Raw genomic sequence first — 14229 nt, forward strand, 5'->3', positions numbered from 1 at the left:
ACTCTGCTCTGGGCCTTTGCACTTATGTGATGTTCTTCTTCCTGGAACTGTCTCCCCATCTTTTCCCCTGGCTAAGGAGAGAATCAGCTTATGTACATACCCCCTTCCTCTAGGAAGCTATCTCTTACCCCATCAGGGGTTCCCACAGCCATTGTGCTCTCCTGGCCACAGGCCTGCTCATTCTGTCCCATACCTGCCTGGTCACATGTCTGTCAGCTCCGTGCCACCCAGTGTCGCAGGGCCTGGCACAATGCCTGGCAGAGGGAATGTCTCCAGAAAGTGTCAAATGAATGAGTAACCCCCAAAAGGTGCTCAGAACCCTGAACTGGCCTTGACCAAATGTCCTGGTTCCAAGCTCATTGTCAAATCTTAGGCTTGTCCTGAGCCTGGATGTTGGTCTGGGGCCTGGAACCTGGGGGATCCCGGCACCCTGGGGTGGGAGAGTGTATGTGCCCAGAATCGTTTCCGAATGTGGTCCTGTTATTTGCGGACGGACCAACTGAGAGTCCTCGGTGAACAGGAAGTGGGAAGGAGAGCTGGGCCTCTGTTCTCCCACCCAATCCTCAATTTGGAGGATATGCAGCCTGTAATTTGGAAGGCTAATTTGGTCTGGGGTTAGGAGGGAGCTCTCTGTGTGCTGGATGATGCCATCCTCTCCCAGGGGAGGAAGTGTCCTCTCGCTAGAGACCTGGGGCCTCTGCTCTCAGGCACAGGCCAACTGCTATAGTGTAGCCCCCCTGAGGCCCCTAGAGAGTTGGGTAGCCAGCCCTCAGCCAGGGGAGAGGCAGAGAGAGAACTGGGTCCCATCTTCTTGGCCACTGACTGCTCAGACATGGTTTAGCTTGGGTCAGTGGGTCCCAGATAGCAAAAAGAGCTAGCAGAGAGTCCCCAGGAACCAGAGCCACATGGTAAACAGTGCCCCAGGGGCACCCAGCGTGTCATGCCCCTTCAGCTGCTCAGGAGAAACATGGGTGATGGGCACCATAATGACCTGGCTCAGAAGGCACACTCCCCAGCACCCCTTCCCCACCTGCCGCTCCCTGAGCTCAGCCACGGAGCTACTTAAGGTCCCTCCAGGCATGATGAGCCATAGAGCCATTTCCAGCCTCTGAACATCTTTCATCTCCTCTCCTGTAAAGCCCTCTATGACCACCAAACTGGATCCGGAGCCACTTCTGGGCTCCCACAGCCCTGTGCTTCCCACTTGGAGGCCTTCTGCCCTACAGGTGCCTGGCTCCCTCTCACATTGGGATATGGGTACCATGAGAGTATGCCTGGTCACGGTCACCTCAGTGGCCCGGGGCCCTGCCCAGGGTCTGACTTGGCATAGTTGGTGTGACAGGACAGGCAGAGAAGCTGTTCCACTCCCAGGTGTGTAGCCTCAGGCCTCAGTTTGCTTGTCTGTAGGCCAGGCACAAGCAGTATTTCAGCATTTGGTGAGCAAGTGAATGAATGAATGAATGAGTGAATGAATGAATGAATGAATGAATGAATGAATTGGAACTTGGACTAGATGGTTTCTAAACCCAGGGCAGCTCAACCTCTCTACAGTGTCTCCCTCCTCACCTGAGCTCCAGGGTCACTAACCACATGCGTGTGAGCAGGGACTGGCAGTGGCCTTGGGATGAGGAGCCCTGGGGTGGGCAGGCCACCCAGGGAGCTGAGGGGAGCTGAGAAGCTGGGACCTTCTTAAGGCAATGGTGACAAGTCTAGGGGAGAGCAGAAAGACTTTGCAGTGACAGGTGAATGTGCCTTATGCCTGAGGACCCCAGCATGCCCGCACCCCATCCCCAGCTCACCCACACCCCTGCGGCTTCTCCCCAAACTTCTGCTTGGCTCTAACAGTCTGTCACTGGGACTGGTGATTCACACGCGCCGCTCTTCTTTCCTTTTCCCAACTAATTATAGCTCCTGCGTGTTTCTCCCCCTGGAAAATGTCTTCTTAAAAAAGTATATCCCCAAGCCGGCAGTAATTAATTTAGTGAGCACCATGGTGTGCAATTCAGATTGACTCTGAGGACAGGAAGGTCCCAGGTGTGGGGGAATGTCTTCTGTCCCCCAGAGGAAGGGATGGGCGTGGGACTTGGGACGGACGTGGGACACTTCAAGCAGCAGAGGTTCAGCCCATCCCCCACTCCACCCATCATGGCTCTGGGGGCCGTGGGGAATTAGAGTCACAGTAACTGTATGGGGACTCCATTGAGTACTACTATGTACTGGGCACAGTGCCAAGTACCTGCCAAGTACGCTGACATTTCATCATGTGGCACCTGCTACTTGGCCCTGGAAGAGAGGAAACTGAAGCTCAGAGCTCACCCAGGGTCACACAACCATAAGTGGTGCAGGGAAGTCGGGACCCTGGGCACAGATCATGGCCAGTGGCCTGAGCACAGGGAGGCCCTCCAAGGGACAGGCAAGCACGTGGCCCTCAGGCCTGTCTTTCCCTCCCGCCTTCTGGGAATCACAGCCACTCCCCTGGAACTGGACCAGAGCTGAGACCACAAGTGTTGTCTGAACTCTTCCTGGGGCCCAGAAAATGGACGTCGGAGCAGATGTCTCAGCAGGCATCCCGGCCAGGTGTAGAGAGAGCATACTACCAGGACAGGGTCCCAGAGCAACAGTGACAGGAAGACTGAGCTATCTGAGACTGGATGGGAGAGAGCCAGATGAGGAGAGAGGGCCGGAGACGGACACTGAGATGGAACCACGTCTGAGTCAGCAAAGGACAAAAAGATATGCAGACAGGAGGGACAGAGACACGGGAGGAGACTGAGCAAAGACGGGGCAGCCAGAGCCCAGGCCCAGCAGCGGGGACAGCTGAGATGAGAGCAGCCCCCTGAGCTGGAGTGGCAGAGGGGCTGGTTTGGTCAGCGAACCGGAGGCCTGGCTGGGGTCTAGGGGAGAGCCAGGTAGCATTGAGAGGACAATGGATGAGGAGAATGGAGGCCCAAAGCCTTCATAAGTTCAGGCTCTGTTGGTAGGGGCTGCAAGGAAACAGGGCTGGCGGGGCACGGACCCTCCAGGCCGGGTGTGGGAGTCCTCTTGGTTAATCCAGGAAGACTGCCTGGGGAGGCGGTTCCAGAGGAGTGAGCACGTGGGCATTGGGAGAGCTGAGGGAGCAGTGAGGCCTATTCTGGAAGAGGCTCACCCCCGAACCAGTTCTCTAAGCCTGGCCTGACACCCAAAGCAGAGACCCAGACCCTCCCTCGGGACACGAAAATCCAGGTAGGGCTAATCCACCTCCTTTCTTTCATGGATGGTGAAGGGAAGCCCCGGGGCTATCAGCCAGAGGGCCCCTGCCTCGTCCTGCACAGCCATGCTCTTCAGCTGCTTAGGAGAAACACAGGAGAAATGCAGAGCCATCCACCTGCCAGCTGAGTGGAGACCGGGGGAGACAGGTCCAGAGCTTGCCCCCACCCTGAGCCCAGATGGCAGGCAGCCTTCCCTGCTGGGAGACTGAGACAATCCCCCCTGTACCCCAATCCCCACCAGCAGCCGCTAGGAAATATATCCCCTCTACCAGCCCACAAGACTAAAGTAAAGGTCTCTCCCCCTCCTCAGATTTCTCAGGCAAGGCCAGGTCTCTCTCAGCCTATGATAGGACCGTACTTCCTTTCCCAGCCCCTCAGGATGGGGCCTGCCTCTCCTCCAGGCCCAGATCTCCTCCTCAAACCCTCCAGGGGAGGGCAAGACCCCTCCCCCACCCCTGGCCCCGCTCCATGTTGGCAGCCCAGGAGGTGTGGACAGCCTCCATAACCACAGGCAGACTGCCCTTGGCTCTAGCCATCACCTCCCCCAACTCTTCTGGACACCTGACACAGCCACAGCCCGCCTGGGGTCAGGGCCCAGTGCCCAGGACCTGTGAGCCAGGCAGCTGTCGGGATTTCCGGCAGGGGGCCTCTGGGGCTGACGCCTCTCAGCCACTTTCTCATCTGGACTCTCCCAGCCAAGTCTGTACTTTGCTGGGGTCTGCATCTAGATCCTGGAGCATCTGTCATGGGCAAGGAAGGGGACACAGCAGGGAGCAGGTGGCCTTGGATGGCCTTGAGCCCAGAGAACCAGCACAGCACCCTAGGATGTGCCCTTGAGCCCCTGGAATGAGGAAGAAGTGACTGTTGATCCCTGGGAGAGGTTTCACCAGTGCAGGAGAAAGGTACCTGTGTGGGCTCCTTGTGCTTGGTCTAGCCACCCCAGTGGGCCTAGAACTCTGTGGCAACTAGGGTGTTTTGAACGAAGCAGCTGTTTCATGGATCCCCAAGACAAACCAGAAACCCTCCTTTTATAATGATGTAAGAGGAGGCAACACAGGTAGAGTTTGAAGACTAACAAACAAGGTCTTTCCAGCTCAGGCTCTGGGGAAATGACCAAGCCTCGGTTTCTTCATCTGAAAAATGGGGCTGCCAGTAATTCCCTCCTCAGAGAATGCTGTGAATAACTGAGACTTCACACATGAAGCTGAAACATGAATGGCTATGCTTTAGGGTAGGCTCCAGACTTCCCCTTAGAGCCCCCATTCGCCTCCAGGCCCCTCCTGGCAGGAGCAGACAGGCAGTCCTCAGCCCCACTGCAGCCTGGGGCAGACCAAGGTGAGGTTTGAGGGGAAGGAGGAGGCCTTGGTGGGGACAAGGAGCTAGTGGAGCTAGCTAGAGGTCCCCTCCGGGGTGGGACTGCTGGCGAGCCCCTGCTCTAGGTCTCTGAGCCATGGGGACTGGCCTGGCCAAGCACTTTCTCCCTCCAAGCTGGAATCCTCAGGCCACCCCCAGGGCTGTCACCCTCTGCACCCTCACCCTGACTCCACCCCCTTTCCAGGCCAGTCTGGCCTTTGGCCTCATCCCCTCTGAAAGAAGAGAGGGAGAAGGCCTGGCTCACCCCCATCTCAGACTGTTTTTAGCCCCCGAGGAACTCGGCGTCCTCCCAACAAGGGTGCGTGGGTCGTAGCTGGGTATTAATAGCTCGCTGGAGGAGGTGACCGGGACTTTCACAGCCAAACCCTGGAGGCCTCGCATCCTGGGTGGGCAGGGCAGCCCTCGAGTTGTCCACACGTCCTTTGTGGGCTCTCCACTGCTCCTGTCTCCCAGAGCTTCTCTCACCTCCCTCTGCACCCCTCTCCCACATGCGCATCCCCCACTGCGTTGAATCTCCCTGTGGTGCCCTGGGGAGGAGGAGGCCTCTGGGGTCAGGGCCCCGGTGCAGGGTGAACGGCCTGAGACTGGTTCGTGCCCAGGCCCCGTGGGAGACGAGAACAGAGAGGCCTCTGATAAGGCTTCCTCCTTGGCACCCTTCTCTGCCCGCTGGCCTCTCATTCCTGCTTGCCTGCTCCACCCCCAGATTCCCCACTGGCCGTTGTGTGGGCTTGTCCCCAAATACCTGTCCGTGCTTGGTCCAGAGCAGGGAAGAGGCGGGAAGACCCAGCTGGCAGGATGGAGGCCTGGAAAAACTGCGCCTGGACGTGCTGCTGGCACGCGGCTCAGGTGGGGCAGCGAGGCCTGGCTGGGCTGCGAGGCCGCCTCTAGGGGCAGCTTGGGAAGCCGCAGGGCCGGGGCAGTGACTGTGAGGGACCCCTCGCCACGGAGGCGGGGAAGGAACGTAAGTCCACAGCACGCCTGTCACGTGGTTGCCTCGACCATGAGTCCTCCCCAGCAGCTCCCCAACGCCCCACCGGGGCCACAGTCATGAGGGTAGAGATAGGCAGCCCCGCCCGACAGGGCATGTGCAACAGGGAGGTGCCTGATCGGACCGTGTGAGTGTCAGAGATGAACAGCTGAGGTTCCCATCCCCGGAGCAGGGACGGCCCTGCTCTAGTGGCTTTGCCAGCCAGATCTGCTCCCAGTCCTGTTCATAGTCTCGTTCAATCCCTGGAAGCCAACCCCGCCCCCGACAAACCCCGTTGCTTATCATAGGTATCCCTCTGTCACGGGTCCTGTCCGACTCATTTCCAGGAAATAGGAAGGCTTCTGGGTCTTTGGGGACCTCCTCCTCAGTCAGCTGTGGCCCTTAGCACCAGGCTGATCTGACCTCTGACCTCCGACCTTACATCAGCTTGAGTCCTGACCCTGATCTCAGATGCAGCGTGGCTCTCCATCTTCATCAAGTTCTAAGCAATGGCTGCTGCCCTCTGACCCCTGACTCCAAGCTAAGTCTGGAGCTTTGACTGTTGGAGGAGAATGAGGTCCAACCCTTTGATCTCTGACCTCAGCTCCAGTTTGTCTGAACCTTTAGATCGAGGTTGAATCTGGGCCACCAGCCCCTGACTCCCACCCCAGGCTGAGCCCCAGGCCAGCTCCTACCCCCAGACCTGGTAGGGACTGGCCCCCACTTCCCTTCCTAGGCTTCCGTCCTGGGCTCACCTCGGGCCCCGGCTTGGTCTCTCGGCGTGGAGGAGGCCCTGCATGCTCCCTAAACTCACTCAGCCACCCCCACCCTGAGTTTTGAAGCAAGCTGACATAAGGAGCACATCACACCAGGCGATTTATGACTTGGATGAGCAGAGGCTGGAAACATATGCTATTTCGGGGCTGGATCCTGTTGGTTTGGACTGCAAGGAAAGCAGAGCCCACAGCAGAGGGAAGGGAAGCATCCAGCACATGGACCCTCACGCACACAGACACCATGTGCTGGGGTACAGAGGCTCTGGGCAACCTCGGGCTGGGAGAGCTTGCTCCCCCCAGGGCAGAGAGGCAGGCATGCCTGACCGGGAGGAAACAAATTATGATAAATGTGACACCCCCACTGGCTCCTACACCTAGTTTTCTTTCCAGCTGTGGAACCCACATCTTCGGTGGCTCACAATAGAAACTGGGTCCGAGTCCTGGCTCTCCTTCCCACAAGTCGTGAGACCTGGGATGTGCTGCTCAGCCTCCGATAGTCTCAGCATCCTCATCTGTAAAATGGGAACGTGATGCTACCTTCTTCACAGGCTTTTATGAAGACAGAATGCCACTGTGGAGGCAGAGTCCCTGGTGTGCCTGGCATGTGGCAAGGGCTCACAAAGGAGCAGCTACTTTGATCCATCAGGGATCAAAGCCCAGCTGCTCCAGTTGGAGAATGGGTAGCATCTCTCTTCTGCTCCCACCTAAGGGCTCCTGGGGGACACAGTTTGGAAACCCTTGACCTAGATTCTAGGCTGGCAGTAGGACCAAAAGTAGCATTAGCTGATGATTACAGGAGCCGGGGAACAGCATGGAATTTGTCAGCATGGAATTAGGTCACAGAATTCTTAAAACAGAGGAGCCACAGAAGCCAAAAAAACTCAACATCTGAAGGCATAGTGCTCTCCTAGTTCAAGAATGGAGTGCACCAACCAGGAAAGGATGGCTTCCTGCCTTGGATGGCAGGTTGGGGCACTGGCACACGCCCGTCAGCTTTTCCCTGGGTGTCTTGCAGCCTCCAGGGGCTGGGAGGGCCCTTCAGTTCCACCAGGATCTTTAAAGCCCCTCATTTCCTGGGGATTTGGGGGATTTCCTTCTTCCCCACCTCTATCGGCTCGGGTGCCTGGGAAGGTCCAGCCACTCTCAGGCCCCTTTCCTCCACCTGATTGCCTCTATGGACCCTTCCCAGGACTGCCTGCCTAGCTACTGAGTCCCTTACGGTGAATCCCAGGGGGCCACCCCTGCTGCCCCCGGGAACCCTGCAGAGTGGGCTCTGGACACATGAGTGACCTCCAGGCCAACCCTCTCTGGGCTCCCTTTCCTCACGAGTGAAGTGAGGGGACTCTATGGAAGAAGGTAGGTGCTGGGACGCCAGGGTGGTTCAGCAGCTGAGCACTTGCCTTTGGCTCAGGGCATGATCCTGGAGTCCCACATGGGGTTCCTTGTGGGGAGCCTGCTTCTCCCTCTGCCTGTGTCTCTGCCTCTCTGTGTGTTTCATGAATAAACAAATAAAATCTTTAAAAAAGAAGAAGGTGGGTGCCCATGTGCCAGGCACCTGCTGTGCACCAGGTGTTTTATGTCCCTCGTCGCTGATTTGGGAAACAGAGTCAGAGGCAGAGTGACACTCCCAAGGCCACATTGCTGGGAAGTGGCAGGGGACGGTTCGACCTAAAGCTGCTGCCCTGCGAGGAGAGACAAAAATGAGGTCCCAGGTGTGGGACATGCTATGGCTACCTTGCAACGGGCCACAGCGGAGATCTACGGCCAGCTCGCCCTCACCCGGATCTCCAGGGGTGGCCCAGCCTCTGCCACGGCTGGCTGAGCCCCGCCCCCAGTGCCATTCCACATGACCTTTCCAGGTGGCTAATGAGGGTCCAGGCACCACTCAGTAATTGGCCTCATTAGGCGGCTGGGGCTGCCCAGGGGATGGGGTGGCGGATGCTGGGCCCTGTGGGGACAGGCCAGACAGCCTCCCGTTAATTACCTGAAAAATCAGACAATTAGGCCTCCTGCCACCCGCCTGCCCACGTCCTGCTGGCCCCTAATTACCGACGGCTGCTGAGCAGGCCAGGAGTGACCTGGATTTGGACCAAGGAGCAGCCATTGCCATGGCCCCCCTCCCCCATCCTGTATCCATCACAGGCTGTGGACATGGGAGTGGGGCGGGGGGGTGGGGAGGCAGGGGAGTCGTCTGTCAGGGATCCTCTGGTAGCCCCCTTTCCCAGCCCTGGACCCTTCCCACTCACAGTATCTCCCAACAAGGGCAGTCCTAGAAGGAAAAAGGTGGATGCCTATGCAGCCCTGGAGGCCTCAGGGAAGATGGGTGGGCTGCTAGAACAGGACAAAGGCTCAGAAAGGGGGGCCAAGAGGTGTGGGGGTTAAAGTGACTGACTGCCCTTTTCTGCCTGGCTCCTCCAGGGAAAAATATACTGGACTATGTTCAGGATTAGTAATGGCCAAGAAGACAAAGCTGAGAGCTCTCCTGGGAGCCCTGGCCCAGGACAGGGGGTGCTGGAGGCCCAAACTGCGCTCAAGGAGTCTCCCTTCACTCAGGGGGGAGATGGACCTGGACAAGCAAAAGCAGGATACAGCCTGTGGTGTTGGGGGAAGTGTGGAGAAAGGGGCCTGGCTTGGCTGGGGTAGTTCTGGACAACTTCCCAGAGGCAGTGAGTGACCTTTTAGGCCGAGCCAGGTGAAGGGTGCACTATTCCAGGCAGAGGGAATGAGTGGCGAGGGGGGGGGTCTGGGGTGGATCTCCCCCTACAGAGAGCCCTGGTCTACACCAGTTAGAGACACCAGCCCAGCCGCAGGGGTGTGCTGAGCAGGGGAGCCAGAGGGACAGAGTGGGGTTGGCTGAGGCAGACGCACTGTCCCTCCACCTGAGCATGCTGGGAGCCACCGCCATCGCAGACAGGTCCTGAAGGAGGAAGCCTGATCCGGGCATGTGGGCTGCTCCCCTCACTGCTCCTTTGAAGGTGTTCCCAGTAGCACTAAAGCAGCTTTGCAGGGAGTAAGTACCTGGGCTGCCTCCCTGCCTTATTTCCTCACCTGGTTTCTGTGCTGGGATTGAAAGTCTCCTCCCTTGTTTTCCCTGAGGCCTTGGAGCCCCAAAGGTGCCAACTGTACAGAGAAACAGTTTCAGCTCAGAGAAGCCAAGAGGCTAAGCTGAGGACACCCAGCCAGGTGGCTGGAGTGGGCCTCAGAAGTGTCCACCCTGGTCTTCCAGTAGAGATCTGGGCCCAGCCGAGGACAGAGCTACAGCACCAGGGGAGGAGAGAGACAGGAAGGAGACAGGAACCACATGGAGAGCCCGGGCCCTGCACTGGGGAGCGAGCTTCCCTGGCAGCCAAAAGTTATGCCCAACCCATCTCCCATCCTAGCTCCACCTCCAGGCTTCTCTCTCCCCAAAAAACTGTCCCTGAGAAGAAACAGGGGGAGGGTAGTGAGACCAGAATCTTCAAGAGACCCTGACCTTGTACGTTTCCAGGAAATGGGACAGCCAAGGGGCCTGCCTTCTGCGGCAGTTATGAGATGGACTGGGGTCCATGGGGACACCCTTGGAAAGGCCTAAAGGCCATCAGGAGAGGTTCAGAGCATCCAAGTATTCCTCTGTAGGCAGGAAATCATCCAGAAGTTCTTGCTGCTGCTGCTTTTGTAAGGTACAGACTCACCGGGTGTTCTTAAGTGACTCCCTTACTTGTTAGCTATGTGAGCTTCACCCCCTAGACCCTGACTTTCCTCATCTATGAAATGGGGTATGCAGAGAGCCTCCCTTGCAAGTTGCCACGGGAATAAAATGAGACAAACTGTGAGTCACTGGAGGGTAAGCTTGTGCGTACCTGCTCTCAGATCCTTCTGTCTCCCCATCTGCGAAATGAGCCCCACAGCCCAGAAAGTCAGAGGCAATCCTGATTCCCCACGTTCTGTCTTTCTGTCCTCAGGCATCATTGAAATGGGCCAGAGGTTCCAGATTCTGGGCTTCTGAGTGGCCCCTCTCAGGCAGCATGATATTCAGGAACGCAGCAGAGAGGCTCCGTGAGACCTGGGGCCTCAAGGATCTTTGGTTCATGCAGAGCCTGCTTGTGGTAGTAATGAGGGGAACAGACTGCAGTAGGGAAGCTAATGGAGTGGTTGTGTGTGTGTGTGTGTGTGTGTGTGTGTGTGTATGAGAGAGAGAGAGAGAGAGAGAGAGAGAGGAGTGACTCGAGGTGGGAGGTCAGTGACAGCTGGAAAGGAGGAGGCAGGGAGGGAGCCCTTGCAGAAGGCAAAAGGCAAAACAGGCTTTGGATGAGCAGAGGGACAGAGGAAGAACATTCCTGGAAGAGTGAACAAGTGTCAGGGTGGAGGAGCAGAATATTATTTCTTCTTCTTCTTTCCTTCTTCTTCTTCTTCTTCTTCTTCTTCTTCTTCTTCTTCTCCTTCTCCTCCTTTTCCTTCTCTTCTCTTCTTCTTCTTCTTCTTCTTCTTCTTCTTCTTCTTCTTCTTCTTCTTCTTCTTCTTATTTTATTTTTAGGTATTCTCTACACCCACCATGGGGCTCAAACTCACAAACCCGAGATCCAAGAGTTGCACATTCCACCAACTGAGCCAGTCAGACGCCCCAGGAGCAGAATATTTCATATAATCACAACAACAGCACAGATGGTGTGGTATGCGCTGGGTGCTTTACACACACGTGCTGAGTCCTCCCAAGAGCTGATGTGATCATCCCACTTTATAGATGCAGTAACTGAGGCTTGGCCAGCCAGTCACCTCCCCAAGGCCCCACGTGAGGAAGCAGCAGAACCAGGCATTGAAGGAGCCGTGTACTCATCCAGCAGGTGCTGGGCTGTGTGCCGGAGCCGAGGACACAGCATCAAGATGGCCCTCAGGGAGTCATCTATGACCAGCTCATAGGTCTGGTCATCGGTGAGGCCCTGCCCTGGGGACTCCAGGTGTGAGCTTAACCTGGACTTACTGCCTTCACGTCAGCAGTGAAGCCAGGTCTCCTGACTCCTTGAGCTGAACTCCTTCACTGGCCCCCTTCTGAGTCTTATGAGAAACAATCTTTCAAGCTGGGGAAGTGGGGGTGGACTCACTCTGTAGAGGACACCTAGAGCCAAGCGTGGGTAGAGTCCCATTGGTGTCTCTTCTGGTCATGTGCCCTAGACTGTCCTCCTCTGAGCCTCAGGTTCCCCATCTGTCCCATGAGGCTGAGATAGGAGCCATCGAGGAGGCTCCTGGAAAGCTCTGTGAGCTTCCTGGACTGTGAGACTCAATGTGGTTGGGGATCAGAAGCTGTAGCACAGTCTGAAAGCAAAGCGACTGAAACCCCTTGCTCTCCATCCCTTTCCACTGGTCTGGGCTGCTGACAATCTCTGGTGTGACTGTCCTGTGCTCCACAATACGAATTGCCATGGCTACCCAGGCATTTCCTGCTAAACACCTCAATTTGCTGTGTGGCAACTGCTGTAGGGATGTGGAGCCTCCAGGATTCTGCCAACTGTTCTCCAGAGTCAGAGCATCATGACACACACAGAGGCACGTACACAGATATGCACCCATCCCTGTAGACTCACGGTTGTCTTACTGTGCTTCCTGTCCTGTTCTGGCTACCAAGAGCCATCAAGCCATGAGTCCCCCCATAATCCTTCCCAAATGCCTTGTGTTCTACCACAACTGAGGATCATGCTGGATCGTCCCTGTGTCTGTCTCCCTTAGTGGACAGGGAGCTCCTGGGAGGTGCCAACTGTTCTCTTTCACGATTTGGCCACTGCCACAAAGGAGACACTTCTCTACCATGAATATTTGTTAAAGGAATGGGTGGCTGGTTGGATGGAGAGACAAATGGATAAATGGGAAGATAGATGGTTGCCTGATGGATTGGATCATTGGATGATGTGTTAGTTTCCTCCGGCTACTCTAAGAAATCACCAAAAAACTTAGCGGCAGAAATCAAGACAAAGCTATTCTCTTACAGTTCTGGAGGTTAGAAATCTGAAATGGCTCTCATCAGGCTAAGATCAAGACACTGACAGGGCTGCGTCACTTTTTTGCTTTTCCAGCTTCTAGAGGCTGTTTATACTCCTTGTCTTGTGACTCCATTCCTTTATCTTTAGAGCCAGCAATGTTGGGATGAGTTTTTCTCATGCTGCCATTGTGTTCTCTCTTCTGATTCCCTTTTCCACTCTCAAGGACCCTTGTAATTTCATTGGGTCCATCCAGATAATCTAGGATAATCTCCCTATTTTAAGGTCAGCTGATTAACCACCTTAATTCCACCCATAATCTTAACTCCCCATTTGCCATGTTAAATAACAAATCTACAGGGTCTGAAGATAAGAATGTAGGCATCTTTTGAGGGTCATTATCCTGCCTATCATAGACGGATGGGTCTATAACGTTGGTTAGATGGGTATATAGATGTATGATTGGATGAATGGATGGATGGATGGATGGATGGATGGATGGACAAACAGATGGCAGAGTGAGCCCCCCAAATAGAGATGAAGAACTTGAGACAGAGCAGACATGTTAATCTCCCATCTTCTGCATCCTCTGCTTCTATTAATGTAGTGCAAGAGCCCTGGGCCAAGGGAGAGAGATCTTTACCAGGCTCTGCACTCTTCTCTATTGCATTTTATCTTCCCACTGGCTCTGGCCATCCGAGAGGTCGAGTATCCTGCCCCACCTACCAGTCTGGTACTCCAAGCCAAATATGACCCTTGCCTGCCAATGAGTGAGAGAATGACCCTGTGAGACATTCTATCAGGATTGGAGGTTGGAGAGGAGATAGGGGTACAGGAGTTGGGACTCCTTCTGGATGAATGTGATGGAATATCAGTGAGAAAAGGCAGAGAGGGGAGGTCAGCCTCATGAGCTCACCCACTTTGGGATTTTTTATTTTGAAGGAGAGATCAATTAAATTTGTGTTTATTCCTTATCTATCTGTTTAAATACAATATTTGTTTAATGTAAAAGAATATCTGGAAGTGACAGAGCATAATAATATAATTGACACTGGTGACCTACCACACAATACAAGCACAGGAATGAAATTTGCCTTGTAAGAACATACAATCCCGGAAGCCTGGGATTACTATCTGTCCTGCTCTGGTCACATCCCCTCCAACATCAATTTTGCCTAGTACCCTCTGGGCTCTTAAGAGATATTCATTGGTGGTGCCATACCTGCCCAACTCCTACCTACCCCAGGGTATCAAGAATCTTACCTCCTGGACCCTGACACAGGCCCCACCTGCTCTGAGGGTAGTCCCTCTCAGCCCTGCACGAAGGGGGTGACAGGGAGCCCAATGCTGTCTCTCCAGACTGATTGAAGAGGTGGAATGAGGGAGGCCTCGGCAGCCCAGGAAGGAGTCAAGTGCTTAATTTTGCATTTGCACCCAGGTTTCAAATGAGGCTCAGTGTCTCATGGCAAGGAAGGGAGAAATAGGGGGACAGGAGCCCAGATCCATGCCCCTGTCTACACTGGAATGGGTGGAAGGGGCTTTTGCCCTGAAAGTATGTTGGGGTGAGATCTCCTCCAAAACAGACTCTGTGCTGGAAGAAGCCCTGCCACCACCTCCAGGTGGATGCCACCACCTCAGCCATCCTGGTCCCCCTCCAGGATGCAAGTCCAGGGGCCAGGCCAGCCCTGAGCTCGGTAAGCACTGAGCTGCGCTCCGGGAGCAGGCCTCGAGGAGGAAGGCGAGAAAGGGCCATGTCGCCTGCGACATCCTGCACCCCTTCCCCCCCACAGGCACTGCCTTCCTCCATCCCCTCTCAGGGAACCCCCTCTCTAGGCGGCTGCCACACTCCCACCCCCGTAGCCCCCAGGCCCCTCCTCCCTAGGGTGGGAGCATAGCAATTCAAGTTATTTTTA

This window comes from Vulpes vulpes, chromosome 9 (assembly GCF_048418805.1).
Source record: "Vulpes vulpes isolate BD-2025 chromosome 9, VulVul3, whole genome shotgun sequence".
In the NCBI taxonomy this organism is placed as follows: domain Eukaryota; kingdom Metazoa; phylum Chordata; class Mammalia; order Carnivora; family Canidae; genus Vulpes; species Vulpes vulpes.